The following is a 27,042-nucleotide window of genomic DNA, read 5'->3' as shown; positions in this document are numbered from 1 at the left end:
CCAACTTGACAGCTGGCATAAAAATAATTGTTTGAAGTTTCCAGACATTGTAATGACAATTAAGCTAGAATCGGTAAAAATGAGAGGCCGCCTGCTTAAAGAATGGGCCATTTACTTTAAATCCATTATGTACCTTCTTTCTGCTTCACTGCTTTGTTCACTGGCTCTGTAGTGAAGTAAAGAGGACAAGTGCTGCTCTTTAGATATTCTTTTTTTGTCGTGATGGTGGAAGAAAAATGCTATGAAAGTGAAATACTTTGGATGAATTAAGAAAGGAGTATTTTATATCAACTGTATTAATGCATAAGAAACAAGCTTTTAATACTTGCGTATAAGAAGAATAAATACCTGATTTAGCATTTCTCCTTTATAAGATTTCTGAAGTAGCCTTACAGAATGATACAGAAGGTTTTATCTTCTGGGTTGAATAATCGCTTTTTTCCTAAAGGTGAACGAATTAACATTCTTTAATTGAACTTTATTCTAGAGGACTTTTAAAAAGTGATGCAAAATAATAACATAGCTAATACATTTTTTGGTGTTTTGATTTTGTTATTTTTAAGAACAACAGGCGATTTAGAATTGAGTTGATTAGCTGTTACCAACTCTTTTCGCTTGGAAAAATAAGAGCTGCTTTGCATTTGATCTAGTTTAACAAGATGACTGAATTTACAAAATAGTTAAGGCAGTTGGTATGGATGTAAACAGAACACTAACACTGGAGCATTTAGCTTTTCTATCCTCTAACTTTAGTGTCAGGTAGAAGTGGATAATTGTTTATTAATGGAGGGATTGGGGTCTATTTACAATGATGATTTTTGATGTGGAAACTTTAATGCACCTGTTGTACATCTTCTTAATGAATGTAGTCTATAATGCTTAAATGTCAGAGGTTCAAATGATGCATGTGGATTTTTCCTGTTGAAAGGCACAGTTTATGAACCGATTCATGTTGTCTTTTTTTTTTTCTCCTTTTTCAGTTTTCTTTAGAAAGTTAGAAAAAATGGTCCTTTATTTTGAAAGGTATGTTAGGGTGGAAAAAAAAAGTCAATGTAGAATTGTGAAAACTCTTGGAGGAAATAAAAGCATTCAAAAGAGCCTGATTGCAGAATTAATAACATAATCTGGGTAAAGAGCCGCGACAGTAAATTAAATTCACTGTCAATAGATGAAAATGAAATAGATTTTCTGCATTATACATGAGGTGGTATCAGATATGCAAGGATGTTACAGAAAATTAGTGTTTATGAAGAATATTGCAAATACCAAATTACAAGCCTTTTCATTTTACTACAGTTTATTTACACTCACTTGGAAAGGATGCTTCAAAGATTAGATCTTTTGTTCAGTGCTCTAGCATAGTTCTTCTGTTTTCCGATTAAATCAGAATTACATATTTTTTTGTGTAGCAAATTGTAAAGATACAGCAGTAGTAGCAGAAGAACCTTTGAAAAATAAAAATTAGTAAGCTAAACGACATGAGTAAAAACGTTTGTGACATTAACACATTCTTTCTTAAAATCAGTAGTAATAATATAAATAACTAGGGCCGTGAGGCTCAAGCAGTTTCCCTGTAACAGGTGCAAGTGAAGTTCCAGTTGGACTTCACGTAGTCTGCTTTGAACTTGCAGCCGCGTTGTGTTGAACAGAAAATGAGTGTCTTAAGGTTAAGTTGGTGACTGATACCTGCTAAAGTATGGAACAGGGATGAGAAATGGATTGCAGCGTGGATAGCTCTCGTTAGTCTTTATGTTTGCGTTTGACCACCAGCCGATGGAATTTTCGGAGGTCCTGGCATTCCCTGAGCTGATGGCTTTTGGGTTTCTTCCAGACGCTTGTGCTCATATAGCGTTAGGGAATACAAACCATGTGAAATACCTAATGTAAAGGTATGGTTTATTTTTCTTGCAAAGTTTTTTAAACTAATATTCTGTTTTCTGAATAGAAGTTACTTAGTCTGTACCTCTGATGCTTGTGACTATAAATGTGTTTAATGTATGTTTCACTATGGAATGTTCTGTCGTCGAAGCTTCTGTGAAACTTTTCTGTATTTCTGGAAAGTTGTAGCACAGTCTGAGTAAGTTGCTGTTTGGAAAGGAAGAAGTTGGTTGTAATACAGAAGTCATGAGTAGTTCCTATGATCTAATAGTGTGTTTTTTTGTTTTTTTTTCCTCTGTGATATAGGACTTCAGTATGCAGACTGATTTCTGTTGGAATTATTTTTGTGCATCAAAGGTGACATAATTGCTGAAGAATTATATGGCAGCTCTAATTACAAGAAATTGAAGGAAAAAACAGCTTTTCACTGAAGGTTTTAGTTTACAAACTAGGAAGTAGTATATAAATACATTACCATCCACTACAGTCTTATTTTTTGAGTACAAAATATATTGTTCTCTTTTCAGGTTACCAGCTGGCTTTTTCTAATTGTCTGGACCTCCGCAATTTGACTTTGGTTATTGTGGTTAGATTATCCCTTATTCTTTTCTGTTCAGGCTTGTCCCTCTAGATTAGTGGAAATGATATTAAAATGTCAAAATATGTCCTACTTTTAAACTAAGTGGCACTGAACCTTTCTGCAGAGAAGTACAGAGTATGCAGTGACTAGTGGGTTCTGGTCCAAAATTTAAATACAGATGTAGTCCTGCTACTTTAATATTAATGACGTGACCTTCATAAAGAAAGTGGCCATTCTGTGAAGCTATTTTAATATATGGTTTTATTTTGAGTAATATAAAAAAGAGTTAGTATTTCTGTTGTATTAAGCTCTCATTGTCTTGTCTGTTTCTCCATTCTGAATTATAGTGGGTGCTGAACTGAAACCTACTGTGGACATAAGTATTTTTTTCCATTCCAAAAGCAGGCATTCACTCTTGCTTGCTATGTCTCTGTCTCTCTCTCTCTCTCTGTGCTCCCCCCTCCCCCCCCCCAGTCTCACACATACACACGCACAAAATCATGTTACATCGCATCATCTTTATCTTGCAACAGGATCTTGCCTGGTCGGAACTTGGTGCTTGCGTGAATTTGAGCTCGGTCAGTTTTTCAATTTATTGGAATATGAAGTCATATGTGTACTGAAATTAGATCATATTAAGAGCAAAGATTAATAAAAACATAATTAAATGGGGATAAGGTTTTACTGCTTTTCACAATAGATTAGCTTTGTTGTTTTTATAGCAGATCTCTAATCAGTAGCGATCTAAATGTTTGGAGAATACAAAAGATGGGAGTTTCCTCCCCCGCCTCATGTGGAGACTGTATAAAGTGTTACATGGCTATGTTGTATTTTTACCAATTGACTTGTATTTGAGATGTTTTGTGTCTAAGTATCAGATTTTTTTTTTTTTGAAACATTCATGTATTATGAGAGATCATCTAGCTAATCTTTGTGCAAGTGGTCTTTTGAAAAGTCTCTTACTCTGACTCTTAAAAATCTTTCAAACACATTGAATGTGTAAGTAACACAATTTTACAGGAATTTATAATTTAAAAGTTCACTTTCTAGGTTCATTACTCCTATTAAACTGTTAGGAAGGGGGAAGGTATAATATATCAAGCTTGGTTGACCGTTATTATTTCCTTTATAAAATAAGTTGTGGTGTTAATTTACAACTCTTAGAAATATCCTAAAGTCTAGTGGGGAAGACTCTTTTAAAAATCAAAACTTGAAATAATGTCGAAGTGAAATAATGCTTTTTCAGCTATAGAAGAGAAAAAAAAGATTAATGGAGTTAGAAGCGAAAATGGCGTTAGCTGTCTGTTGTCATGGTTTCTTGAAGGTGGTTTGTTATACGTCAATAAATGCATCTTGCTATTATTCTTGCAACTTCTGATTTTTTTCTAAAGCTTTAACGTTAGCTAACTAGAGATTTCATAAGTATATATCTAAGCTTTTCGTATTCTGTTATAAACATTTACTTACATGAGTAACTTCAGGGATAATGTGACTAAGGAAATGACTAAATAGTGAGTAGAGATTTCAGAGTGGAATCTAGAGCTGTGTAGGTTTGTAAAGTAATCACTGGAATTACTGGTCTTTCTACTAGTTTAAAAAAAAAAAAAGAACAACCACCAAAACCCCCCAAGTGTTGATGGCCAGCTGTTCAGAGGGATAATTCTCAGTTGGACAGTTGTCTGTTGCCCGGTTACTGGAACAGAATAAAAAATAAGTTAGCTTGTTAGCCAGCAGATCTGTAATATTTTACATTTAAAAGGAAGCTGAAACTGAGTATGTAATTTGGTACGATCTGGAGATTGTTACATATCTAACTCTGTACTCTCACTTAGCAGCTTCTCATTTGGTAGGCTTAGAGAAATTTTGAGTGGAAGCTTAAGTAGAAATTTTGTACTGGTTTCTTTTACATGTAGTGACTTACGTTAAGGAGTGAATGAACTTTGACATAGTAAATAATACTGATTTGCAGGGAAGTGCTGTCTCTTTGTCTTGCGTAAGGAAGGTTTAAAACAGTTTACGATGGATTTGGAATAGTTAGTCTAATAAATGATTCAGACTAATGATTATGTGCACTTGGTTGGCAAAATAACAAATAAAGTGAGGATGGCTGTTATCACAGGGAAATGCCATACTTAATACTTTTCAGCTTTTTTTCTTGTTATTGCTTTTGACTAGTTTTCAATTGAATAGTTGAATAATTGAAAACCAAATGATTCTTAGTGGATTAGAAGGCTCATGTAGATGAAGGTGCTTCTAGTAACAGTATTTTTTTTTTATAAAATTGAGATTTCTATAAAACAGTTATTCATTAAGGATATCTATTCTCTGGACTTATGCATTCTGGAAAAAAAAAACCCAACACAAAAACAAAACCTGAGAAAAATAGCCAAAGCTGGTATGCACTGAAAATTTAAAATTTTTTCTTTAACAAAGTTTCGAATTTCCATACAATACTTTGATGGTATTTTGCAGATAGATCAAAGTTTTGATGAGTGTTTATCAGAACATAGATCTTGGAGCTAGTATTTAAAAAATATAAACGAGGAATGTCTGAATCTTAACTGTTTTCTTCTTCTCCTCATGCAGTAGAAGAAACATGTTCTCACCTTTTTCAAGCAATAACTTTTTCAAATACGCTTTGATTTTTTTTGTTCTTTAGTTAATTACATTGACTTAGATATTCTCCTCAGTTGCCGACCGCAGAATTTATTTTGTCAGTGACCACTAGCTTCTTGGCCAGAAGAGAAAACCTTGGATTTAGTGAATTTGGCAGACTGGCTTTTAGAAGTGCAGCGTAGAGGGATTTGGGAGGAGGACTTGTGCCTGATTGCTATCTCATTTCCACCTTTGGACGCAGGTCTAGCATAAAGTTAGCAACATCTGTAAAGATTTGACTGGCAAACATCTCTCTGGGACTCATCCTGCAGCAGGTGCAGTCAGTTTTGCAGTCCATCCTAAAAAGAGATTAGTTTGTTTCTTAAGGTTCATCAGTAGACCAGTAGGAGTTAATGACATGGTGGGGAGTATGGTAGTTGTCAGTTGGCCAGTGTTGGAATGCTGCAGGTAATTGGGCTGGACTGGTGAGAGCTGTGGCAGTGTGCTTCTCACGTTGCACTGCAGCTGCTGTTGATCTTAATTAATCTGACCCTCAGAGGCTGCAGTGTCATGGTATAAAACGCAACACATACTAGAAATGGGGAGGCTGCTTTTTTGACTCTTACTGATGGCCATGTTTCTGGGTAGGCTGTTTGGTTTTCTGATTGAATTTGTTTGATACTATCACAAAATTCTTAATGTGCTTCAATCTAAAACTATAATACATTTTTCCTGTTTATTGAATATATCTGTGGAGTAATGAAGCTGATAAACATATTTTTGAAATGTCACCATTATAATGGACTTAGCAAAAATATTTGTGTTTATTTTGACAACAAATACAGTTGTCTGTAAATGAAAGGAGTTACATTGTTCATGCCTGGTATGAATTTCTGGTGTATTGCAGTATGCTTTGTAGTGGGCTGTGCTTGTGCTGGGTAGCTCAGTCTTGTGATTCTTCTGAGGATTTCTAGTAACAAGGAAACATGTAAAACTAGAATTTTGGTATTGGACAGCTGGAAGAAGTGAATGTGCTGTGCATGTGCGAGACTATTAATTTACTGTAGATATATTGCTATCTTTTTCCTGACTGCATGACATGGCTTTAGAAAACTGTCAGGTTCCTTACATTCACCCTGGTATTCAGAGCCATTCTGTTTTTCCGTCTTCCAAAGGAAATATCAAACCAGAGTTTAGCCTAGAGATTTCGGACTTGTAAGGTTCTATTCCATACTACTTTTGTTTTGATTTTGGGGGTATCTGCATCCCAGTTTATGATAGTATCGTAAGGATTAATGACATTGCTTGTATTTTAATTAAAAATTGAGAAATGTTGTCTGGATACTCTGTTTCAAATTTCCCTTATATGTAATAGGCATATTACATATTTTAATACAGAATAAAAATTACAACTGTCTAAATTCCCATCCCCCCATATTAACTTGTTTTCGCTTTAACGTATTTGATAATTAATTAGGGTTGACTCTGATTAGAGTTTACTTAATATTAAATGTGCTGTTCTTGATTATAGCCAAGCATTAAAATTCATTTGCAAGTACTTAACTCGTCTGATTGAAATGTCAGTTTAAGGGAGTATTTGGAAACATGTCTGTGGAAGTTAGCTCCCAACTGTACAATTCTAGCATGCCTTTGTAACTTTTGAATATGGATTTCTCACTCTTTCCTTGAGCTAGGTACGAGCAATATAATCGTACATTGCTCTTCTCGACTTCTGAATTGCAGTAAATTTTGTGTAAGTTTTAAGTGTTCTGCATAATTGATGGTCCAAATTAAATCTGCTTCATGAAAGGCCAGAGAACCTAGGTGGGTGTGTGAAGTAGCTGATGTAAATAACTAGCTATGTGACCAGATAGCACTTGGAAGAATAGTCTGTTAGGGACCAGGTTTAAAGTTACACGGTGATGTGAATGATCTGGGGTCAGATCCCTTGTAAGTGAGGAAGAGATACCCTTGTCAATTTATGTATATGAAAGTGATTATGGAACATTAGCATTCGTTAGATATAAAGAAGCATGAATCTCAGACAAAATTTCGTATTTACCTGGTCTTGTAGGTTTTGATTGTGAAAAGACTAAACATTTGTTTTTCATCATTGATCTCTCACTGCATCCTGCAGGGCCTGTCATCTCAGCATTGACAGGATCAGATGAAAAATACAATCGATGTGTTGACATTTTTTTGAGAATCACTCAGGTAAGATTACTTGTTATACAGAACTACAGTGAAATTCATGGCTGCTGCTAATGTTTCACCAGTTGGAGCCTTTGCATTCTCAATCATTAATTAAATTAGATACTGAGGTTCTCTGCATGTTCCCTTGTTTCTATTTTAAAAGCACTTTTTGTGCCTTGCTCAGTGCCATTTAACTCTTGTAATTTCCCACGTAACGAGCTTCACACATTTGTACTATTTTCCTCCACTTCATGGAGTGGCACCTGTTTGCTTGAATCAAGAACCATAGCGCACCCCTCCAAAGCTCTCGGAAGATTCGTATGTACGTGTATTTTATTTTGTTTTCAAGTAGTGACTTTAGTTCTTTTTAGATTCTTCATTGGCAATATGGGGAAGAAAATTCTCTGTAGAGAACCAGATAATCAGAGGCAGCAGCAATTTATCATCTTCCTAATGTGTTCTAAACTTTGATTTTCAAACTGTACACGAAAAATTACAAATATTCAACTGAATATACAATTGTGGTCTTTCTTTTTGTGACATAAGTTATTGAAAATATTTATATGAAATCATGCACTGGAAAAGCGGGATGGCACGTCTCCATTCAGTTGACTTTGTTTAGCATCCACTGTGCTTATGGAATTAAAACTGATATCAGCGTGTATTCCAGAAGAGCTGTGCAGTGAAATATCGTGACTGAGTTGGACCTTGATCTACCTGAGGTTCACGTTTTGTCCCCATCTGTAATCTGGCATTAGGAAACACCAGAGTGTATGTAGGATAGTGTACAGAGTAGTAGCTGCAGCAGCAATTCAGGTGCTGCAGCAGATACTGTTTTGGCAGCAGTATTGAGCTGGAGTTATAGAATATTTATGTTTTATTGTAATCTGGCAGCCTCCCAACAGTTTTCCTGAGGAACACACAAAAAAAGAAAAGGGAAATAGGTGTCTTTTGAGCAGTTTATTGACCTGGATTTGAAGAAAACTGCTGTGGAACAAGAGAGGCTCTTCCGACATTCTATCTGTGCTGATTTTCAAAAGTCTGCAATGAAATACTGCTACTGGATGCCTTAAAGCTTCATAAAAATTATTCATTGCAATGAGAAGTGCTAGACACAGAACATGTATGGGGTTTGTTTTCTGTCTTGCATGTGTGTGCACACTTCATTCTTTTTGTCTTCTACTTACTGTATTAGATGAACACTTGGCGACTCTGTCAATCTAAAGTAAAAATTGGATTCCCTAGGAGCTCCTTATAATTATATCACTTCCTAGCTTCTGAGTCTCACACTGTGCAGTGCAGCACACCTAGGTGTGCCAGTTTTTGTTGAGCAAAAGGCAGCATGTAATTTCTAGTGTAGTGAAATGCTCAAAAAAAAGGAAGTGTTAACTTCACAAAGATTTTTTTTTTTTTTTTTCCAGGGTGTAAGTTTTTGTGGTTTTGTTTAGGTTGGTAATGCCAAGTGCTCATCTAGTATTTGCACCACTTTTTAACAGTAATGAAATATGTACCTTATAATTTTATAAGCTGTCTAGTTCTGTATGGATCTACATAGAATCATAGAATGGTAAGGGTTGGAAGGGACCTGTATGGATCTACATCTATGACTAGCTGCTCTAGTGAGTGCAAACATGATGCATTAAATGAGTAAATTCCTTTTTTCTGGTGAATTGATCCCGAATAACCAGAAAAACAATGGCACAATTGTGTGTGATGAGCAGGTAAACTCTTAGGATTGGGCAGGAAAGAGCCTTCATAGAAAGGAAGTTACCTTGTGTAGTCAGTAGCTCTTCATTTTACTGGAGTTCGTCATGAATTCTTTCCCTGAATAAGTAATATTCAGAAGAAGGGAGCAGATGGTTCTTCAGGTAGCCAGACTTTAAATCAGTTATGTTGTTAAAACCAGTATTTTTAAATGTATGTAGAAATCCACATGTAATTTCTAGCCTCAGAGCTTTAGTCTTGCATGTTCTTGATGAGAAAATCAATGAAATGGGCATCTATATTTATCCTCCTTTAGGTTTCCTGTACCTTTTAAAAACAAAACCTCCTCAGTTTATGCAGATGTTTTGCAACCTTATAGTCTTAGATACATCGAGTGGATAGTGGTACCGAGGTCAGTGGTTGAATTAAATAATACATTTATGTCTAATTTTAATTTTTATTTCAGTTTTTAAATGGTATTTTGATTAGTAACTAATCATTCCCTTATTTCCGTGTTGTCTTTTCCAATGGCTCATGTTTTTGATGGTGCTTAATATTTGAAAGAATGTGGATTCTGATGTTCACATGTCCTTCTCTCTTCGTTACCTTAGCACTTTCTGATGTGAAGATTGCAGATATGAGAAGGGCACAAAATTTAGTCATCCGTAGTTGTAAAATAAATACCTTGATTTTTCCCTGCTCCAACACACATGCATATGCTCAGAATGAGGAAAACAAAACTTTCATTGTTTATACACTTTTTGTCCTTTTTTGGTGGAATAAAGTATTAGTATGGTGCATAAATGACTACCATGCTTTCAGTGTTGGCTGGTCCAGGAATTTGTTAAGTTTCATCTTGTGTAAAATTCTTTTTGTGGGCTTTCTTTTGTAAAGAAGTCTCTGCTTGTAAATTTTGGCAGCTGTCTATTGGCTGTCTGAAGATCATTGATTTTTTTCATTATTTATGTATCTCTGAGTATTTGGTTTTTTACTAGAATGGCCAGTTCTGTTTGGGTGCCTTGTTTCTCCCAATACAGACATCCAGAAGTGATGACAGAAATTTGCTACGGGTTGTGGTATTTCAACTGCAATTAAAATTTAGTGACCTTTTTCTAAAAATATGTATATAGTTAAATGGGCTTGTAAGATAATGCAGGGATTTTTTTTTCTATGAAGTGTTACTGCATAGGAGATCAGAATAGGTGATTGTAATGCTCTCAGTAGTCGTAAGCATGAAAGCGTCTTAATTTGGATGGTTTTTCCCTGCCAAAGATTCTGTGAAGACAAAACTAAGAAAGCATGCACAGGGACTTTGGTGTAAATTAATATATGTTAGTAACGCTGTTTTTGTGTGATGAGGTTTTCATATTGTAAAGTGTGCTTATTTGGGAGGTGCAGATAAGCCGTTGATGACTATCTGATAGTCAAGTTTGCTTAAAACTAAAGTATTTCAGGAACTAATACGAATTTCCTGTTTGTAGTATGACCTACTTCAGTCGGTCTAGAAAGAGATGTAATGTTGCAGTGCTAATTTAGAGGAAAAAGTACTGTTGGTTATAAATTGTAATGCAGTTTATTGGCAAACCGAGGGAGAATGATGGCATATTTTATGTGAAGTGGTCCCAGTTTATAAAGAGACAGATGTGTACTGTAGTGTGGATTCAGATCTATAGCTACTCTGGAATCTTTGTAGGTAAGTGTCTATGTAGAGGGAAAGACCAAAATACTTCAGGACATTTGAGTAGACTTTGGTGCTCCGTATTGAATCATTTTTAAAGTTTCACTCTGCTTTAAGCAGGTTCCATTGTGTTAATCCCTTTAGAGTGCAGCAGTCTTCACATGGCATTTAAGTGCTGAATTCTAAGGGGATTATCACTTCCCCAATTTCTTTTTCCTTTGCTCAAAAGTGTAAGATGGTTTTCATATTGTGTTTCTGTATAGATGTTTTTTTCTGGGTAAAAATAGCTTACTGGTGTCATCTGCTTCAACGTGTGGGTTGTCCCCTACGTTTGCACCCTTGCATGGGGGAAATGGAGGAATCTTGCTGGACAGTCCAATTTACAAATGCAGAAGGTGATTAGAAAGGTATATTTCCTCCAAAAAAAAATACTATGCCTATACTGCTTATTTGGGAAAAAGCCAGTGGTTCAGTCTCAACAAGTATTTAATTTAAATTTTTAATCTTCAAGTTATTTTTTAGAGCTCCAAGTTTTCACTGTACAAACCTTTAAATTCTGAATCTGAGGAGTAGTTCAGCATGTTCTAAGTGCTGGAAAACTTGTAGTTTACTTTGTAAGCGTTGTGACATACATCTTTTTTACTTCCACTTTTATACCTGATGTTTAGTAAAATGTAACCATCACTCTGTCTCATGAATTCAGATTTTTTGTGGTTAAAACTTCCCATTTTTTAGTTAGGGTGAAGATTTTTGAAAGTAATCAAAAGCTGATGAATTGTTTGTGTGTTGCTTGCGATCAAATGTTCCACTGAAGTTGAGCATTTCTTAAAGCTGTCCAAACTCTTTATGTGTGGGATAGTACAGTGAGGTACAGTTCTTCCGTCTTTCCACTGTTGATGTTCTATTACTTTCAGCAAAAAGGCATACAAATTCTTTTTCTTGTCTTTTAAGCATAAGGGCTGAAAATGAGAATTTCTTTCGTGTTTGGCACTGCCTCCCAGGAAAGTGAGTGGAGACACTCCTAGGAAGGCAGTAAGATTACCAGTAGTTACTTTATGAAAACATTACGTTCAGGTAAGTACTAAATTTACGCAAGGTGGAACATGCATCCAGTCTACATAGTCCCATATTGGTGTGTTTTCATATAGAGATAGATGAATAGCAGTGTATATTTAAAAAAAAAAAATCTCTGTATGGTTCCAATTCAGATCTTTTTGTTGGGTGTTGGTTTTTTTTTTTGGTTTTTTTTTGGTTTTTTTTTGGTTTTTTTACCTGGAGCTCATCTATGGTAGTTAATGTTTACTGCTGCCTTTTCCTCTGAGGAGGAATGTGTTCTCACCATTTTCTAGCCTTGCAAACAATTATAAATGAACTTTTCTCAGCTGGATAGAGCTGTTTGAATCTGTATTTGAAGAAGTATTTCTTCCTACATTCAATTTTAACATAGGTAAATGATGAATACAGGAATAATGCATCTGCTTTGGTGAGGATAATGTAGGATGCCTTTTCAGTTATAAACAGATGTTTATCAAAAATAGTTATATAATACAGGTTATGGGTATGAACTCGCTACATGTTCTCCTGTTTTGGCATAGGAGTTTTATAGCCTGTTCTTTTAGTTCATGGTCTCTGTGCAAGACAAATACCATTGTTTCTTTCAATTTTTAATGCAGAAATGCAACCCTTAACTAATGCCAAAAGCAGGACAAATGATAAAAACTTAGTGGATATAATCAGTAATATTTTGTAATTGTTTTATTCTTTGGGTTTGCTTAAAAACACGGCTGGATTTTCTGATACTAAAAGAATTATTCTGCATCTTTATATATAGACTGGCTTTTTAATTTATTTGTAAATCTGTTCAGTAATTCCGTGTAGGAAGATACTGGCTTTGTGTTAATGTATGCCAGTCTTGCTAAAAGGTCCATTTTAAGAGAAGCATTCGATCTAATCCAGATTCAGTTACAAATCCTCTTCAAACTAAACATTTTCTAGAATCTGTTTCCATTTGCAAATAATTGCTCTCATTACAAGCATTATTTTTTCTTTTAATTTTTCCAACATACTTGTTTTATTTTAGTTTTGAAAGGTGGAAATCAAAATTTATGAAGACACGTGGAACTGCCCGAACTATCGAAAAGTGTTTAAACAATTTGCAGGAAGGATTCTGTAATTAAAGTTCTAACTGAAATGTTAAAAGGCACAGGTAAACTTTTGAAAAAAAAATTCTAAGGAAATATTGGCATTTTGATTTAAAGGAGTAATCATGAAGTCAAATTGTCCTTTTTTGTTTATTAAGTAAAATGTTTTGACTCATCTTTTAGAAGAATTGTTTGGACTTCTTAATCAGGGAGAACACTGATGAAGTAGGTATGGAAGAAATCGAATAGATACACCATTCAGCTTTTCAGTAAGGAAAAAAGTTGGAATATTTTGGGTTTTCCTATATTCTGGATAGTCCAGTTGTTTATATAAGCTTTTATTGTTTTAAAAATCTTTCACTAATTTATGTATTGAAAAAGAAAATCTAAAAAAAATGTTTTGGTTTAATTTTCAAATTCTAATGCCTTTCAAATTATTTCAGAAAAAAATTAAACATTATTTTTGTATGTGTTTATTTGGAGCTTAATAGAAACCTTCTATAAAGGTAATTGCAGATTCAAGGACTTGATGCTTATTTAAAAACAAATGGGAAAAAAATGGGGAGGCACTTTAATTACACTCTTGTATGTTCTTATTTATATAATACAATCTGTGTTTTTAGAATCAGGCAGGATGTTCAAATAGATCTTGATGTTGTCTGCTTTCTGTTGAAACAACTTAACAAAAATACTACCTACAATTTGTGAGGACTGAGGGAGACGGTGGAAAATGCAGTTGATGAGAGGCATATCTTTGCCTTACTTTTGGTTCTTGTTCAGGCGTACAAAATATGGAATGGCTGCTACATAGTTATTTGGCTGCTAAGGTGTTAACTGTTTGTTTCCATGCACATTTTGGTTTTATTTTATAAAAATACATGGTCCTGTTTTAGTTGCAGAAGGAGAGATTAAGAATATGTAATGTTTAATGGCAATTATGTGTGAGCTCTGCTTATTTACGCAAGGAAACATTAAAAAAGAAAAAATCCCTCTCAACAGCTGAAGTCACACCAAGCATCAGCTGGGGAATTTGAAATCAGATATTTTAGGACATGATTTGTATTGAACTGCAGTTAGAATGTATGATTCTGCAATAGCGATTGTTCTGAGTGAGGTCAAATTGCACATGAAGAAGGAACACAAGTGAGGTCTGTCTTCACTGCAACTGATGTTTGCACACGTGCTATTTCACAGTATTTTTTAATCACATGCAAAACTGGGAGAATGACTAACTTGATTGTTTTGTTTGTCCATTGTCAGTTAAGACTTAGTGTGTCAACAGGTGAATTAAAGACTTGAAAGAAAAAATAAAAGCTGAAAATACTACCTTTAGGACATTTAGTCTTACTGTTAAAATTAATTTTGCACCTTAACAGTTTACTAGTAATAAAACTAAAAGCATTACTAAATCATTAGAGAGACTTGTTCCAATGTATTTTTCCTTTTTTTTTTTTTTGTTTTACGTCATGTACTGCATGTTAAAAATACAGTATTGACCTGCTGGTATTATAAAAGATAGCATTTTCTGTTTTCAGATACAATGGTGCATTTTTGACACATTGTTTAAAAACTGAAACAGCTCTGCATATGAAAACACAAACTGTGATAATTAGATAGATGTGCCATATGTGGTAGTTTAAGTTGGCATATATCTCAAATGGCATGTTTAATGTACTGTATTACTGGAATTAGTAATTTTACAGCTGAAAGCTGTTAATTCTGTTACACTAACTCCTCATGAACCTGTAGGTAATCATGGCAAATTTTTTCTTTGCAAAGTCCTGCTTCTGTTACCTTAAAATGTAGTTATAAGCTGCTGTATTTTTAGTGGAATCTTTGGCTGGTGTGTGTTCCCATAATATTTTAAGAGTTTCTAATTATTTCGTAATTCTAAGACTTTTTAAAATAACGAAACAGTATTGAGAGATGGTCAGAATGTTTGCTGTAATAAAATGTCTATAATGAGGAAAGAAGGAAGGTCTTTTTTTTCTGTATAGCCTGTTTTTCTCAGTGCAGAGCTTCCCTCACTTTTTAAGTTAAGGCAAAAAAAATTGTCAACTCTAAGCACTTGAGAATTGTTAACGGTGGTTAAAATCCTCACACCTGACCTTTCCACACTGTGTAGCTGGATAAAAATTGCTGGTCACACATGACAGAAGGGTCAACGGAGGAAAGAAAGACTTCCAAGTACAACTGGGTATGGCTGGGATGGAGTGAAATTATTTTTCGTAGCAGCTTGTGTGGTGCTAAGTTTTAGATTTGTGACCAAAAAAAGTGTCGACAACACACTCATTTTTTAACTGTTGAACGGTGTTGGACAGTGGTAAGGCCTTCTCTGTTCTTCACTCTGCCCACCGCGCCGCCAGTAGATTGGGCATGCACAAGAACGTGAGAGGGGACACAATCAGGCAGGTGACCTAAATTGAGTAAAGCTGTTCCATGCAGTAAAATGTCATCCTAGCAACAAAGTGGAGAGGATGTACATTTGCATGAGGTTCTAGGTAGTGATTACCTTTTCATCACTTACTGGGTTTTTTTTTTTTTTCTTCCTTCTCCTTTCTGTTTCATACTAAACTATTTTTATCTTGGCCAATGATTTTTCTTGCTTTTGCTCTTCCTATTTTCTTCCCTCGTGTTTCTGGGGAGGGGAGTGAATGAGCAGCTTTGTGGGCTTAGCTGCTAACCAGGGCGAGCCCAACCTTTTTGTGGTGTGCAAACATTTTGCCTTTCTAAAAAAAGGGGGGGGAAACCCCAAAACTTCGCTCAATGTTGTCTTGGTGTACTGGTGAACACTGCTAAGAATTAGATAAATTAGTTGAATTTGCAGCTCTGGGTGCTGGTTAAGTCCTCATCCATGTTCCATTACATAGGTCATTCTTGGGACGTTTCTAGGTTGAGTGTTCAAAAGGAACGTAGTACAGAAGGCAACTCAGAGGCCTTTTGGGAAGCTGATTCATGAGAAAGTGGGTGTGGAAAGGACCTAATGGGTTAGCCAATCCAGTTCTCTTCTGTCCTTCCAGGCAAACCCATCAGATCTTGTAATCATAGCCCTTTTGAGGCCCTCCACCTGTGCCGAAATTCAGACGAAGCAGCCAGTTCCAAGCTCCTCCATAAGATAAGTGCAGGGAAAAGGCTCTGAAGTGTCTTTACTCACTGAAGAGATGTCCTAAATCAAATAGTATGAGCATGACAATGTGTCTTATAAGCCTGATGCCTCTTTGTATGAGACTATTCAAACAAGCTGGTCTGAAGGTAAAACTTCGATAGCTAAGTAAAGGGGTAATGTCTTTTTCCTTCATAAGATAGTTTAGTTAATGAAAAGAACTGCTATCTTTTTTTGACAGAGCTATTAATGGGACATTATACTCATACAATCATACTCTTGGGTCATTAAGTCCAATTCTAATATATTGCAGGTAGTTATAATTGATAACCCAGTCTGTGGAAGTTTGTTTTAAGACAAATAGAAACTTCTGAAATTGTATGATTCCATTAGCACTGGGATTTGCTGCTTGCTCTGTAGCCTTTATTCCTGAAAGTAAGTGTGATTCCTTTAACAAAATAGTAGTATGAAGCTAAATTTTTAGCTTTGAAAAATTCAAATTTAAGTGTCAAGTTACTCCAAGCATAGTGTCACATGAATATCTGATGAAGTTCATAAATTAATCATGTGGGAGTTGAAAATTAGTTTGGTTGGTAATGGAAAAAAAACACCTGTTTTAGAATTAAACATGGTGTTCTAGACAGATCACTGTTGCCTTTAAATGAACCATACTTTCTGCTAATTTGCATGAGGTTGTGGTTATTTTTTCGTTCATGTTCCATATGCTCCTCAGCCATTTTCAGGCTGGATTGACTTCTAAGTTGTTGCTTTGTTTGTTTTTTTTTTTATTGTAATAAAAAAGCATAAGGAAAATGCAACCAATTGTCTGTGCACTTCCCAAGCCTTAACTGAAAGAATGAAATTTCAAAGTCAAGTAGCTGAAAGCCTTCAGATTTTTGACTTCCTGTTAATTGTATCTCTGTTGTACATGGAAAGGCTGTGGAAATGGGTATGTAGTTTAGTGACTAGGTGCTAAGACAGTCGTGTGTGAACTGATTGGTGAGGAGGAGAGGAGTGTTTTCCAGACTGGGTGTTTCAAGAGCCTTGCCCTGTTCAGCACTTTCACCTTCAAAGGTTGTAGCTACTCTGTAACCTCTCAGTGCTCACAGTGTATGTACTGTTACTTGCATGGGATGAAACAGCTGGTTCTTTAGCTCAGTCTCAATGAGTTTTAAAATGGGGCTTCGAGCGTTATCCACAGTTGCCTTTATAAAAAGGAACAGAACTTTAAATTGGTATGGCTGTTGCATGTCTGTGCAAATGTAAGAATTAAGTAATTTCAAAGATATATGTGCCCACATTAATACGGTGTGGTGCTCTGTTAGATACATCCTACCTTTTTATTCTAGAGTTTTGACTTGCTTGTCATTTTAGTATCCTTTCCGGTTTATTTCTTATTCACAATGGTTATATTTTCAGTGCGACCCACTCTGAAATTCACAGTTTGCCTGATTTACAGACTGATGATGATTTCTAGAAAAGGGACAAGAAATCAGAACTGGAAATAGCAAGCAGTTTCAAATACTTCATCCAAGCAATGATCAGCTGTTTGATCTCTGAACTCTTTGGCTAAAGATTTGGGAAGAGTTACTAACTTCTAAATTGGAGTCTCAAGACATCCTGTGTAGCCTCAGGGGTTTTTGTGAAAGAAGTGGAATGTAGAGAGGTTTTTTTGATTGCTCTGGGCCTGTGATGAATATTATTTCATTAAACCTGAGGACTAGGGAAAGTTTCAGATTGCTTTGGTATGTGAGATACGAGATTTTTTTTTTTTTTAATAGAAGACATTTTTGTTTTTAAAGTAGCCTTCAGTAACAATGCTTTTTTGTAGACTTCAGTAACTTTTTTTTTGAAAAAAACTTTGGTTATCTTAAATTTTGGAAGTGACTAGCTGTATTTTTTTAGCAGTCTAATTTAGATGTGTAGCTGGACAAGAGAAGCAAAAGTCACATCTAAATAGTAACAACAATCACTGTCTTGGTAATATAGGAATTTTATAAAAAAAAAAAAATCTATTTTCAGATTGCATTGCACAATTTCACTCTATTTGCAACTGAGGGGCCGTTAAATCTAGCTACGTTTGCGCACAAGAAAGTCTGGCAGTTCCAAGTTCTTAAGAATGTGTGTAAGAAGTGGTGCTAAGACCATTTCTACGATTGAAAGTGTTTTACAGTTCAAGGTTCCCTCACAATATGTGCAAAGTGAAATGGAGTGTGTTTTAGATTTCTTGCCAACAACCTGATTCCTGCCTATTTCCTGAAGAAGACTATTGTGTCTTGACAAAGCACGTAGAAACCCTATAGGATTGCCATATTCTGTCTCCTGTATAAATGCAGAACAAAAATCTGTCTTTTACCCCAAGGAATTTACCTCTCCAGTTACTCTTCAGGAGGTGAGAACAGTTTTGAAATAAACTTCATGTAGGAATGTCTAAAACATGTAGACCTAGAGCTCATAACTCCATTAAAAAAAAATTTTTTTTTTTTGTATTGATGTAGGGAAGGACTGCCTTTAAATACTGTAGTTGAAAGTGGAGTCTGTTTTTTCTTCATAAGTTTTCCTAGAACTCTTACCAGATTCTATTTATCCCTTTTCTTACCCATTCTTTTTTGTTCATCATTCCGTAGTATAATGCAACAACTAAGATTTTACTTCCTAGAATAAAGCTGCTAGTCAAAGTTGACAGCTTTACTCCAGTGAAAGTGATGGGCATCTTATGGTCTAATTTTCTTGCTTATACTTTTGTGTACATTTGCTCAGTGGTCTGTGAACAATAATTTCTATGCAAGTGTTCAACAGAGTTGATTATTAAAAAGCAAGCTGATCCCCAATGGTGTCCTAAAATGAGCTGTGGTACTTTTTGGAATTGTGATACTACGTTTCTTATGCTTTCCTCCTCTTCTCCCTGCTCTTCTGCTGGTTTTGAAGGAGTTTTCACCTATCTTTGAGGAAATTAGATGCAATTACAAATAGAGAATGGTTCTGCATTTAAAATTGAAAAGCTTCTGGTTCAGAAACAATTTCTTAATTGAAGTACATATTTTATGTAGTTGGTCATGAACAATTCTTTCTTTATGAGCATGGAGAGGGTTATACAAATAGAGGAAAAAGTTGCATCATTTAGGTGAAAATGTGAAGAACTAGTTAATGTAGGCCCTGAATGTTCAAGTATGCAAGGGATTATACGTTTCAAATCTGTTTCTTGGGGGATCTATAGGGTTATATTTAAAAAAAAATGAGTTTGCAGATGCAGTGGTTTAATTTTGTTCCAAAATTATACTTTATCTTTGGTTATTACTAATGTTGGCTCAGAAACATAAGAGGAACAGTGCTGCTTTTTTTACTGTGTACGTAGGGAAGTGGCCTTTGGAAAGTTAAGGGAAATTGGATGTACGTAAAAGTATAGCAAATTTGCATGTTGGGAGTAAAGAATTACTTTTGTGAAAGTATCAAAGGATTTCGTTCCTGGTTAGGAGCGGCACTGATAGATTATCTGCTTGTCCTAACTGTTGTCTTCGTATTCACATGCTACTGGTGGAAGTAATGGCATTTGTCCATGACACTGAGGTGCTTATGCTGCTGTACCAGTATTATATTTGGATTATTTTTTTCTCTTTTACTGTTTTGAGCCAGCTTTGAGCTCAATGGTTCAAGTTACTGTTTTCTTTCATTTTTATGTGGTATATGGGAATAGCTGTAACTTAAGTTTGGCCATCTATCGTATTCAGGGTGTTTGTAAATTTAGCAATTATTTCAGACATTACTACTGTAACTTTGATGCGTCTAAAACCGAGGATATTAGCTGTAAGGATTCTTGTGTTGCAGTGGAGGAATGTTTATCCACACCTGCTACTTATCTAATATTTATTTAATATATCGTATTCTAATCTATATAACTATGCAAATGTATACTATAAGACTAAAATACCATAGAAGTTAAAAACAAAACAAAAGAATTAAAAAGGACATTTCTGAAAAACTACATGGATTTTGAGTAATACTTCAAAATGATTGGGCCTGACCTCTCTCCGCTGTTAGATATGACAAGTTTACCTAATAGTTTTTTAAAGTAACCGAGTAAAGGAAGAGTGGATGAACATTCCTGATAACCATTTGCACAATATTCCTGCTAATGCACATTTTTTTCCCAATCTCACAATACTTAGAACAGCATAAGCTTTCAGACGTTTTTGTCCGAAGTGAAGTAGCACCGTATCTTAAGGACTGTAATGAGCTAAATTCAATTTAGAGTTAAAAAACTGGAATAATATGTACAAAGAGATTATCAGTATGTACAGCTCAGTACAATACGTACTCACATGTGTATATTAGCTATAGCACATTCTTTAAAGCAACATTTCATGTACCTAAGTGAAACCCAGTGAAAAGAAGGGTATGTTTTAGGAAAATGAAAAGTGGTGAAGGAAAGTGGTCTAAATGGGGAATAATAGTTTTTATCATAGTTATTATTCTAACTTTGATATTATCTATTAAGGCTTCTTGTGGTCATTATCCCTGATGGAATTAGTGGAAATAAGTGGAGTGATCTTTCACTCATGAGTTACATCCTCGTAGCTCATTTTGGATATTTTGGTGTCTACTTTGTGCTTAAAAAAAAGAGAAAATAAACATAGGAAAAATTCCTTATGTATGTGTATATAAAGTATTTTGATCTATACTGTCTTTTTAAGTCTTAGCAAAGAAGAAGAAGAAGACAGGCTTTAGTGTAGCAGGGTTGGAAAGTGAATTTGTCAAAAGTATTATTGCTGGAGTTTAATAAAATATAATGGTTAGCTTGAAAACAGGAGTCATCTTAAAACTAATAAAATGGTGGAAAGACTTAAGCAAAATCTGATTTTATGAGATTCAAAGGAATTGCTGATGTATTTGCCCCATCTTACCTGTGTGTTCTAAAATGCCGGAGGTATGTTGAATTTTGCTTGCGTTTGTGTTTTCTGGGTGTGATTTTAAGTAAGCAGAATTGCTGTATTCAAAATTTTTGCAGCTGATCATTTCTAGTCTCAGGTAAAGCACCTGAATTATTTTCTAGTATATCAGATCTTACGGATTTACAACTATTTCTTTTTAAAGGTGTCTTATATAAGGCAAAATCCTATGTGACATGTCTAGGCTGCTCTAGAAGTCAAGAAGTCTGCTTTTGGGTTAAGGGTGTTTTTTTTTTTTTTTTTTAGAAGGACTCTGGTTGTTGTTGCTCCGAGTAAAGGAAATTACTCTAGTACAACATATTTAAGTAAAAAAAAATTCCAGATATTTAGATCTCATAGGTCTGGATAATCCCAGGCACTTTTAATTTTGCACTTACAAAATACATCTTCTGAACAAGCTGTGAACATCTGTACAAAAAAATTAAATGCAATTAAACAACTAATTAGCAAAATCAAATTCAACTAGATTCCTTGCTGCCAAGATTTCTCCCTTAAATTATGTAGAAAAAAAAACATTAAAAATCCCCATTGCATGGGTGTATTAATGACCGTGTTGTAACGTGCTGTAGTGTTTGTAACCTGCTGTTTCTTAATATATAAGCTATATAGCTTTGTGTTAATGTAAACTCAACAGATTTCTGTTATTTCTAGTGGCAATTTGAAGGTATTCATAAATTTGTCTTGGCCAGATAACAAAATTGGAGATGTTAGAGATGTCTTTTCCTGACAACAGTGAATTTACTTGAAGTGTGGGATTAAAAATTATGTATGTTTTAAAATAAGGCAGGAATACAGAACCTTTTCCTCCTTATCAGGTATTTATTGCAGCTTCCAGTGAGTTATTGTAAAGTAATGTGTTTTAATAGGGAGTAAGTACATTTAGGGCAGTGGGAGGATTTCTTGGCTTCAGAGAGCCTGTCGTCAGGATTTCCTCCTCTCTCCCCTCTTTCAGTTTCCATCTGGTAGAAAATTTGGATGTAAATGAGAAGGAACCATATTCCAAACAATTTCTCATTGAGATGGTCATGGAAGATCAGGATGGTAGCAGCTGTATACAGACCGCGCCTGCCTTGTGCAATAAACATACTGTTATTACGTGAGCTGCTGAACATGGGGAAGACACACTGAGGAAAGATCTTTCTGTAATGACTTTTTTCTTTTTCAATTTCAGAATAGTGTATTTGATCCAGTATGGTGCTGCTTACATTCTTAATTTCATACAAATATTTCAATCAAGAGCACTGGAAGTCAGAAAGTGTCAAGACAGTGAGTGTTCTGCATAAAATCTAATGGTGGTCCAGTTATGACTGAATGTATTTTATATCTTCTAGTAGACAGGTGTATTAATGAACAGGTGATTAACTGTCCAGTTTCTTTTGTTGATGAAGTAGGGAAGAATAACCATTTGCTTCATATCTGTCTCACTCTTCTTGAATACAAGACAGTTATCACGAATATAAGACAGTTATCAGTGTTTGAAATCAATGTTACCAGCAGACTGAAGGGGGAGAGTGTATCGTTGACTTTTCTTTCAAGCACATGGATGCAGCATCTTTAAGTTTGAACACTGACCTTAATTAAATGGGAAAGAGGAGAGTACTTGCTGTTAAATTTTCTGGTAGTCATATCCCAAAAGGTTTCAAATCAACTGACAGAGTTGTGCATGTTAGTTGTTTGAAATGTCATGATTTCATAGTGTTTTCCTACTTAGATTTTACTGCCTGAGAATTGTATCAGTTTCATGATTGCTCTGTTTGAGATTTTATGCTTGGTGTAGTGCTGGTTTCAAAAAGCAGAGTATCTTTGGTGTCTGTAAAATAGTGTGTACCTACTGTACTTCCAACTTTGCATCTTTGTAAAGTATCAGAGCTGGAATCTTGTTCATTCACTTCTGGCTCACGTGGTGGGCTATGGCTAAACAAATGTTTACGGACAGAATGAAAAGAAAGTCACCTTATAATGATAATGAAAGATGATACTATATTTTGATAGGCCAAAGGGTGATGTGTGTAGGTGTGTATGTATCTATGTACACAGACACTCATATGTGTGTATATATATCTTTAAAAAAAAAAAAAATCCATAATATGCATCCTAGAATACATAACAACTTAAAGACCATTTGGGCACCAGCGAAATGGTGGTCACTTCTTTGAACAAAAATGTATAAATAAAAACCTAAATACATATAAATAAGAGCAGCTCCAGTAAGCTGGAGAGGGACTTTTTACAAGGGCATCTAGTGATGGGACAAGAGCTAATGGCTTTCAAATGAAGGAGGGGAGATTAGGATTAGATAGAAGAAAGAGATTCTTTACGATGAGGGCAGTGAGGCACTGGAACAGGTTGCCCAGAGAAGCTGTGGATGCCGCTGCCCTGGAAGTGTTCAAGGTCAGGTTGGATGGGGCTTTGAGCAACCTGGTCTAGTTGAAGATATCCCTGCCCATGGCGTGGGGGGTTGTAACTAGATGATCTGTAAGTCCCTTCCAACCCAAACTATTTGATGATTCTGTGATTTTCTGTAACTGTGTATTTTGAAATGCTTAATGGATTTTCTGGATTTCAAGAGTTGGTCCAAAAGAATCCCAGTGAGATGGCATAAAGTACATTGTCTGTTTCATGCAGCACTTTCTTCCCTACCGATAGTAAAGCATATAAATTATCTGACTAACAAGTTCTGAATTTTCAAATGTTTTTGATGAAACAGGGACAGGAAATTAAGAAATACTTGCTTTCTGTTATCACTTTTGCTATTCAAGACAAAATCAAATCTTTGTTCTAAGCAGAAGTAAGTTGAAGTACATGACACTATTTTTGTCACCACTTCTGTTTTAGGTATGTATGTTTCAAACTAGATTCAGAGTTAGCAATAAAAGAAACAAAACAAAGACTTTATAGTGCTGAGGAGGATTATTTCTAATGGTGTGTAATCTCACTGACTAAAATGTTAGTGTGTCTTGACAGAGTTCTCATCTGCTACGTCATAAATTTTTGTTTTTCAAAGACTTTTTCTGTAACATGGAATGGAGGTAATAGTCTCTTACTTAGTTTGGTGTTGTAGAGTGTTTGTTTTGTAGAAATTGCCATTGCCTTTGTCTTACCTTGTAACTGTCTCATGTTTATTTTTGTTGAAACAGTCCAGAGGGGTGAGAACTATGTGGTGAGTGGAAATGAGACACGATTGCTATTGTATGTATGTGAGAAGTCGACTTTTGAATGGTCACTTTTTAACTTCTAGTTTCGGATATGGAGGAGAGACATGATTGAAAGTAAAGAAAAAGTGCAGAAAAAATAATTCACAAGTGATTTTTTTTTTTTTGGTGGTATTACTTAATGACTTGTACGTCATTAATGACTATGCATACTTATTGAATGGGTAGTTGAGTTAATATTTTATTAACATTGTGCTGCCCTACATTTTATTTACTCCTAACTTAAGAAAGCATGCATGGAATAGGGTGTTACTGATTGCTTGTGGTTTTCTTGTGATTCTCATTTTCACAGTAGTTATTCTTAAATACAGATAAATATTTACTTTAGCATCCTTCAGGTTGGATATTATCGCTATTTTTGGGGGGAGGAGGAGGAAATAACTGGAGAACTGTATCTGAATTTTATATAAACATTGGGTATCCAGTTTGAACTTCAACAGAATTATTTTTGTTGGGATATGTAAAATTTTTTTGTAGTTCCGTGTGTTGTTCATTGTGTTACCATTGTGTTGCTTGACTTGCTGCTTGCCAGTTAAATTGCACTTGTTTAAAACCAGACATTTATAAATAGTGCCCAAAGTAAGTGATTAACTGTGAAAAGTTAGGCTGAACTGAATTTGTTATCATAGTATCAGAGTCTTCTCAGGAATTTAGTTTTTTCAAACTTTGCATTCATTTCTGAATGAGGAAACTCTTCCTTGTGTCCCCTAGCCTGGCAAATTTAGCAGTGTTTGCTTACTAGTGTTCTTCACTAACTCAGATCATGTCGTTTAGTTCTTCCATTTTGAACTTTGGTTGTGTACAACTTGGGTTGTATCTTGGGTTTTGGTAGCTATCACAACAGCAGGTCAGTTACCAGGAAAAAAAACTGAGTTACGCTGAACGTTGGAAAACGTGAACTAAGGCGCCCAGTCATGTTCCAAAACTAGAGAGCCCCAGTCAGGACAGCGTGTAGGAGTTGTGTGGGAACAGAGAATACTGGCTTGTTTGGGTAAATTTTCTTTTTAATTTCTGAGCTTGACTAATTTCAGTTATTCAGAGGATTCTAATGTAACTGCGTTTGATTCTGGAGGTGGGGGTGGTGGGGGAGGGCTGGTGAAAAGCATACCTCTCACACTTGTAAGTATGAGATTTTCTAGAGAAGAATTTAAAATACACTTAACATGAGGAAATTATCTCATTTTTCATAGTTCTATTGGAAGTCACTGATTCACTTCTGAAACTTGGAAAAAGTAGAAAACCAACCGACTGAAGGCAGAGATCCAAAAAAATCATTTGAATAAGCAATGATTTGGCAAATTGAAAACTAAATGAAGACAGAGGCAGTATTATTTATAAATCATATTAAGTGTTAGACAATCAATTATAAAGGAAAAACATCAATATTATTCTTAATTTTTAGTCAAATGATCAAGTAATTTGTAGAAAACTTGATGATACTGGGAATTTGGAGAAAAATTGCTTGAGTTTTGTCGCATGTTTTTTTCAGAAACCAAAGAACCCTACTGCTTCTAAATTCGCTAGCTTTTATTCTGATTCTTCAAGTTAGACTGAAAACAAATTTATGCTTTTCATTTTGTTTTTTTTTTTGTTTTGTTTGTTCGTGTGCAGAAAAGTGCCACACTGAGTTTCTTCCACATTGTTTGTTGTGATGTGACAAAACAAATCTTGCTGATGTGTGAAACAAATTTGTTATACTAGGGGGACTATCTTTAATAACAGATGTAAAAGGGTTGTGGTAGTTGTGGCTTCCTGAGATTACAGGGATATAGAGCTGTTTGTGTGCATTTGGTTTTCTTTTAAAATTTAAATGTACCACTAACTATAATGTACAGTTTCCTAGGGAAATTACATTTAACATGTGGCTTAAAATGTGTTTTCTGTAAATACTTGTGGTTTTCAGTTATCTCTATTTTTGGTTAACTGGGTATGCTCATTTATTCAATAGCAGTCTTTTGAAACCACAAAAATGAAAAGCTTTTAGCTTCGGGTTTCTTTGATTTCCCCCCCTCAGCCCATGATCTGTATAATACAATTCTTATTTTGTTATGCCCTTAAACTGAAAGGGGGTCTTTTGAGTAGCATATTTTATTGAGGATTTAAGTGTGGTTATTTGAAAAAAATTTACCTTCAGTAATATAAAGCCTGATCTTCTAAATAGTGGGTTTTAGATATTTAATAGCGATTTTTTTTTTTTGTTACTCGGAACCCAAAAATCTTTCCTTGCGTTAGTTGATATTCCATTGACAGAAGTCATACTGAAGGCTAAAAAGGTAATAAGGTAAAGGAAGGTAGCTATTCCACTTTCGGTTTAATGTAACTTATAGCAGAATCAACTGTAAACATCTAACATTATGCAAATAAAATCAGTTTGTTGAGTCCATTATTTACAGTGATATATTGGAGTTTGACTTCTGTGAAATCGTATTATGGGAAAACAAATTGATTGGCTAGTAGGATCAAAGAATTTTCTTCTTCTTTTGTCTGTCTTGGACCCTTTTTTGTACTTTCTGTGTAACATATATGTTGAATCATCTCTGTTTTTCCTAGCTGGACAGCTAGAAAATAGTCTACTACTGTAATTAATGAGTCAAGAGACACTTTCTTTTCAGTCATAGTTGTGTAGCTTACACAATGAAAGACTCAAAATTTGTTGAACATTTTTTTAAAAAAATATGTATCTCTCTAAATGCTAAACTATCAATATAGCAAGTTACTGTTTAATATATTTGAGGAATGAGGAAATACTTGGAAAAAAAGTACTTACCTTGAGGAAAAAATATACCTTCACTAAATGTTCCCTTTTTGCATATATTAAAACATTTCTCTTAACTCTCTGTAGAATTTCAGTAGTAACAATCATATTTGTTTGTGACTGCAAAAGTCCTTTTTAGCCATTTGACCACTATAGATTGCTGTGATGCAACTAAAAGGGCAACACAGAACTAATGTCTTTGATAGGCTGCAATTTTTATTTGGTTTTAACTCACATATTTTCTGCATATCTGTCTG

The 27,042-nt window shown here is 34.9% G+C and overlaps 1 protein-coding gene across 2 annotated transcripts in view; it reads left to right on the top strand.

Annotated features, from left to right (window-relative positions):
- NOVA1 (NOVA alternative splicing regulator 1) overlaps positions 1 to 27,042 on the top strand; it is a 164,323-nt gene that overhangs the window by 3,226 nt on the left and 134,055 nt on the right. The window lies entirely within an intron of this gene.

This window comes from Opisthocomus hoazin, chromosome 7, assembly GCF_030867145.1.
Source record: "Opisthocomus hoazin isolate bOpiHoa1 chromosome 7, bOpiHoa1.hap1, whole genome shotgun sequence".
In the NCBI taxonomy this organism is placed as follows: Eukaryota; Metazoa; Chordata; class Aves; order Opisthocomiformes; family Opisthocomidae; genus Opisthocomus; species Opisthocomus hoazin.
Note: the sequence above shows the minus strand (reverse complement) of the source record. Positions and strands in the feature narration are given on the sequence as shown.